General features: G+C 40.1%; 1 pseudogene; it reads right to left on the reverse strand.

Annotated features, from left to right (window-relative positions):
• Positions 1–1,871: 1,871 nt before the first annotated feature.
• LOC130458086 (tubulin alpha-4A chain-like) lies at positions 1,872–2,417 on the reverse strand (annotated as a pseudogene).
• Positions 2,418–6,688: the final 4,271 nt, after the last annotated feature.

A 6,688-nucleotide genomic window follows, 5' to 3' on the forward strand; every position in this document is an offset into this window, starting at 1 on the left:
GGGAGTCCGAATGTGCCCCAAGTACAACAAATAAAAGAGCCTTCTCTTGGCAAAAGTAGAGCAATTGAACATACTTTGTGAGGTCAACAAACATTTTTAAAGCACTTATTGTATGCAAGGCACTCTACTAAATACTGGGGATTTAAAGATGAAAAAGAGCATAGTGTTTGCCTTCAAGGAATTTATATTATGTTGAAGGGTAGGATAAGACATATATATATGTGTGTGTGTGTGTGTGTGTGTGTGTGTGTGTGTATATACACACACTTATATAACTTGATATTTTGGACTAGTGAGTTCTCTTTTTTTAACCCTTTCTTTCCATCTTAGAATCAATACTATGTATTGGTTCTATGGCAGAAGAGCAGTAAGGGTTAGTCAGTGGGGATTAAGTTACTTGCTCAAAATCACACAGCTGGGAAGTGTATAAAGTAAAATTTGAACCCAGGACCTCCCATCTCTAGACCTGGCTCTCAATTCACTATTCTACCTAGCTGCCCTTTAGTGAGCTTTGATTATATGTGGACTGATAAAGAAAAGATATTTTATCTCTTTTGTTTTTGTGTAATATTTTAAATGCTTAACTGTCTTTTCCCTTAAAAATGCTGTTGACCCCCTTGCTCCCCACATCAGGAAGTGAGAAGGCATGCATTTTAGAGATTAAAGCTCAGAAAATGGACAGCCAGCCTCAGAGTTTCCTTTCCTTGCTTAGCTTTACCATCGTGTGAAAATTACTTGGTTCAACTAAAATAGACACAGACCTAGCTGCTACATTTCTGTGTATGATTATCAAGTTCATTCATTTTTAAAATAAATGCTGGCTATCTGGAAGGGCTGTGTAGGATAAGCAAATCTAGATCACTGCTGAAATGGATAGTTCAGTGTTTTTCCAATGTCTTCTTAAGGGTAATTATAAGATTTTTGTTATTGTTTTAAAATAGAGGCTCTGTTTACTTTGAAAGGACTTTGCAACAAGTATAATTAAGTAGTTCCCAGTAGCTGTTCTGCTCTTCCCTCTCATCCTCATAGGAGTCACTGCCTATCTCCTCATAATCTTTCTTCAGGGCTGCCAGGTCCTCTTAAGCCTCAGAAAACTCTCTCTCCTCCATGCCCTCACTTACATACTAATACATACATCAGGCAAATACAGTAATATCTTTGTGTTGCTTAATATGCACCTTGACCAGATCCCCACCAAGTACCACATTTGGTAGCTGGTGTTTGACGCTAATCTTGAAGCCAATAGGACACTAATCCACAAATGAGATGCTGCACTTGAGCATGGTGATAGCTTTGACATCTTTGGATCTCATATGTCTATGGTGTAGGAGGCAGACTAGGGACTGCTGAGTGGCTCAGTAAATTCTAGGTTCAAATTTGCCCTTAATCACTTCCCAGTTGTGTGACCCTGGACAAGTAACTTAACCCTAATTGCCTAGCCCTTATTGGTCTTTTGCCTTAAAACCAAAACTTAGTATCAATTGGAAGTCAGAAAGTTAGGATTAAAAAAAAAGACTATTTGCTGTGATGCTGGTGGAGTTTCACTCTCTGGTTGCATATGTGAGGCAGGCATTGGTGTCTTCTGATACCTAGATACCTGCTCATAGTAGGTCTCAACAGAGATGACAGGCTCATAGATATCAAAGGAAGTTGCATTTAAAGGTAGGAGATCAGGATGTATGGAACTCTCTGAGGGCCACATTAAGGCCATCATCTCAATGAAAGGAAATTTTGATCAAGGAGAGAATTTGGTTGCTGAGATGGTTTAAGTTTGGCATTTGATGCCTGTATTTCATGGCAGATATAATTTTTTTACTCATATTTTACTATGAAAGCACAGTCTGTTACTCTAAGGTGGTATGGGTAGTCAGTCAGGATGGATTGTAGGTCTTTTCCATAGCGAAAGACATCTGAAGAGCCAGGAAGATGAATTCTGGCTTGGATTTCTCACCATGGTCAACTGAAAGTTCTTCCATCAGCAGGAACATAAAGCCAAAGTCAATGACACTCCCAAACTTATACTATACCAGAAAGTCTTGCAGTCCCATACATTGGTCTGGAGTATTTGCCATTTGATCCAACAGGTTTATGTTTGCTTTTCCAGTGGTGTAGTGGCCATGAGTATAATTGTTAGTGGAATCCTTCTTACTACTGACAAATTGTTTTGAGCAGAAAAGTTGTCAGTAGCGGCCATTTTAGAACTCCTTAATCCCAGTGAGCTTCAGATCCACAAAGAAAACCCAGGACACATTCTTGCCAGAGTCAGTTTCACAGAAGATTTTGAAGGAGCCAACTCCTTCCCCAATGACATCCACACATTAATCTGGATGCTATGTTCCAGGAAATAAAACTCCCAGCAGGCATTGCCCATCTGGATTCTGACTTGCCCCCACATGGACTGAGATGTATTCACACATGGTGTATAGTCAGAATGGCTTATATTTGACTCTGCATAATGGATCATAGTGAGAATGGCTATTGTAAATGCTTCATTGGTCTAAGAGTAGGAGAAAGGAGGATTTGCCCAGCTGGAGAGTGGCGAAGATAAGAAAAGCAGTTAGTGGAGAAATGACTTCATGTAGTAGAGATTTCTGAGTAGACCAATAACACCAAAGCCTGCATTTCAGAATTGTGAGTTACCCTGAGCAAAAGTTATTCCTAAATTAAGTTTTTGGTGCCAGATATATGGTTGCTTTCTCCCACAGATAACATTAGTGGGAGACTGTGACCTAGGTTTATGTATGGGTTGTATACTTTTATTATTCCTGCATTTTCTTTAATATACGAGTGCCTCTAGTGTGATTATTATTTGTTTTGCCTTATTATAAAATAAATGATTATGTGTCTTTTCTAAATGTGTTATCATGTGGTTGGTTTTGTGGAAATGGAAGTATACTGCTGGGAACTTGAGGACTAAAGTGGTGAGTAGAGGGATACCACAAGATAACTCCTAGGACCCTGAGAGAATGTGAGTGTAGCCGTGTGGCAGTTTGGTCCTACCGTGGGAGCCCATACCTGCTAGCATAAGGACAGATTAAAGTAAACCATTTGCCCAGAGAATGAATAGGTGCTCACATGCCTTGTGTGAGGTGCTGCAGTGTGGGTAACCATCCCATGCATGTTCTATATCAGTGATAGCAAACCTTTTAGGCATGGCATGCACCCTTCAGAGATGGAGTGCTGGAGGGTGGATGCAGAGCCTAAAAGGTTTGTTACACCCCACCCCACCCCCTTTACCCCAGTCAGGGGTGGGGCAAAGGGAGGAAGTGACCCTCTACACAAGGAAGGTAGTAAACTCTTCCACTGGGCTGTTAGGCAGAGGGGAGAGGAGCAGCTCTGCCTGAGTCCCTCAGCCTTTCCAGTAACTAATTTTGGTGGGAGACAGTGGGCATATCCACAGAGAGGCCTTTGCGTATCATCTTTGGCATATGTGCTGTAGGTTCACTATCATGGCTCTACATAAATGATGCTTTTGTGATATAGGGAAAAAAATACTTATCCTGATGTAGTGTGTTCTTTGTACATTGAGCATTGTTTCTAGAAGGGACCCTGTTAACCATTTGAAAGGATGACCCTAGATTTTAGTTACACCTAAACTTTATTTAAGAGATTTTCACCAGAACTTTAAGTGGTATCAATGGAACAAAAGGAGTGATAAAATTTCTCCTCCCTTTTTTGGGGAGAACAGCTCCCTTTGGACTTAACCCAGTCTATGTGAGTCCAAAGGCAGGGCTTCTTTTGTAGAAAAGGTTCCCAGAAATCCACCTGTTAAATTTGTAAAATGGGTACAATAATATATCACCTACCTATTACACTGGGTGTTGTAAGAATTTTTCTAAAAATCTCCTTTATGGATCACCTTGACTAAATAATTCATTGCCTGGTAGCCAACCTCTCTGCAGTGTGCTGCTCTCTGCTTCACTGGGCTGGACCTTAGTCAGAAGACACAATCTGTCATTGGGACCATACTCAAAGCCTTTCCAGGTGGGTGCAAGCTGTGAGAGGTTGCATGCCCTGTTGGCAGAGGTGCTGGAGTAGGATTAAATAATAGACTAGAAGGGAAGACCATAATAGGAAGAAAGGAGGAAAGAAAGGAAGAATTAAAGGAAGAAAGGTAGAAAGGAAAGAAGGAAGGAAGGAAAGAATAAAAGGGAAGGAGGGAGGGAAGAAAGAAGGAAAAAAGGAATGAAGAAGAAAAGGAAATAAGGGAAGAAGGAAAAGAGGGAGGAAAGAAAGAAAGGAAGGGAAAAGGAAGACAGAGAAGGAAGGATGAAGGGGAGAGGGAGGATGGAAGAAAGAAAAGAGGGAAGGAAGAGAAAGAAGGAAGAAAATTATAAAAAGGGAAGAAAAAGAAGGAAGGAGAGAAGAAAGGAGGGAGGGAGAAAATAGGGAGAAGGAGAGAAGGAGTAAGGGAAGGAGAGAGCAAGGAAGAGATGGAGGAGAAAAGAGAAAGAATAAAGGAAGAAGGGAAGAAGGAAAAGAGAGGAAGGGAGGGAAGGAAAAAAAGGGGGGAAGGAAAGGAAGAGGGAGGAAACAAGCATTTATTAAGTATCTACTACATGTTAGGGGCTTGGTTTAGAGCTTTATAGATATTCTCTCATTTTATCCTCACTAAAACTCTGATAGCTGGGTACTATAATTATCCCCATTTTATAGTTCACTTAGTAAACTGTAAGGTGCTATAAAAATATAAACTACTATTATTGTGTTCCAAAAACATGTCAAAAAAGGGATGGTAGGCCAATTTGAGAATAAGGAATATGTCTTGTGGGTTCTTTTTAATACAAATACCCAACGATCCATAAGTAAAATCAGAAACCACAGTTGGTACCTGTAAATATGGAGTCAACTGTAAACTATCTTGTATACCTTATCTGCCCCAGTTTCCTGAGGGATCAGTTCTCCCCTCTAACTAAGTCTGGGTTTAAGGAAAAACAAAAAGGACAAAGCAACAGTGAAGTTTTAGGACTTTTCAAAACATCTTTTCATTGAAGTCGACATTTATAGACTAGATTATATGATACCATCTGGTAGGTAATAAAAACAAAAGTAATTATAAAGTAGAGCTTAATGCTACAGTCACGAGAACATTAATCAGGGCTATTATTATGTTTAATAATATAAATGTTTCTGTCACACCATAAATGTTTCTTTCTGCTTTTTCAGTTCTAATACCTTTTCTACCTTATATTCACAGAAATCTGTTATTGTTAACAACAATACACCCAAGGATCCATGACTTTGCTGGGGATTGGGGGCTGACACTCTCCAGGGAAGCAGATCTCACCTCTATCATGCCTAGTAAACAGTTTAGTGAGTTACCATACAGGTTCTTCATCTTTCTTGCTTCAACTGCATCCTCATTTACCTCTTGGGGGCTCCTCCCATTAGTGAGTTCTTCTAGGAACTTCCATTTGAAGAAAGTCATCAACCATTCTCTGGGTCTAGCTATCATGGCCCTGCATAGATCCTTCCCCTCCACACCTTTTGAACTCCCCTTTTATATGTTGTCTTCCCCCATCAGAATGTAAGCTGCTTGAGGATAGGGACTGCCATTCTTTTTGTTTCTATGGTATATCCCTAGTGCCTGGAACATCTTAAATACTTAATAAATGCTTTTGAACTGAACAACTCATTATCATAGCTGCAAAAATGTATTAAATCATGACTATAGTGACAAATGTCTCCAAATGTAGTGAGGTTGGTTCTTGGAAAGAGACATGAAGTCCATTATTATGCTTGTATTCTGAGCCTTTCCAGCTTGACAGAGCCTAGCGAAGTTTGAACTCTGCTCCCCTCCTAGCCTTTGAAAACTCAAAGACTGTCTTTACACTATAAACATTAGCGTAAAACCTTAGTAGAGGGTAAACAGTAATAAGAAGATAATATATCATTAATTATAGGATGTGAATGGCTGGTTAAGAAGATGCTCTCTGAGAATGGGTGGGTTTCTAGACCACAGATTCAAAGGTCTAAGAGTGGTCTGAGCCAGTCATTCTTATTTGTTGACTTCTTTAGAAGGTAGAACTACTCCGTCCCTGTTTGGGACTATCTGTCTCTCTAGGCCTCTCAATTCCTTCTGGTTAGGAGGGACTTTCCTCTTGAACCAAACTATGGGAAAAAATGTCAGTTGTTCTGTCTCAGTACCAGCCCAACTAGACCCAGCCTCACCAGCTACTGTTAACTCATTTATTGCCTACAAGGATCCTAGTATTAGTATGCTTGCTTTGCCCAGGGAAGTTTTATAGATGATTATAGATGAATCAATAATTCTCTTTTTTACCTTAGAGACTTGTTCTTTCTCCTCCAGCTCTCCATTTCCTTCCTTTCCTTCTTTCTCCTTTTCTCCTTCTCCCTGAAATTTTGTTGGATGAAATACTGCTTTTAAAGCCTACCTCTTTCTTTTGGAAAACAGTTCTACAATCCTGGCCTCCCAAATGCATTCTCAATAAATACACACAGACTAACATTGCCTATGGTTAAAAGTCACAGTTGCCAACTTTAGAGACAAAGCAAACATTTGCAAGGTAGGGGCAGTCAGATGGCTCAGTGCATGGAGCTCCAGTCCTAGAGTCTTGGGTCTAAACCTGGTCTCAAACACTTCCTAAACCTGTGGCTCTGGGCAAGTCACTTAACCTCTATCCCTTAGTAGTATCCCTTGGAACCAACACTTAGTATCTATTCTAAT

Source organism: Monodelphis domestica, chromosome 3 (assembly GCF_027887165.1).
Source record: "Monodelphis domestica isolate mMonDom1 chromosome 3, mMonDom1.pri, whole genome shotgun sequence".
In the NCBI taxonomy this organism is placed as follows: domain Eukaryota; kingdom Metazoa; phylum Chordata; class Mammalia; order Didelphimorphia; family Didelphidae; genus Monodelphis; species Monodelphis domestica.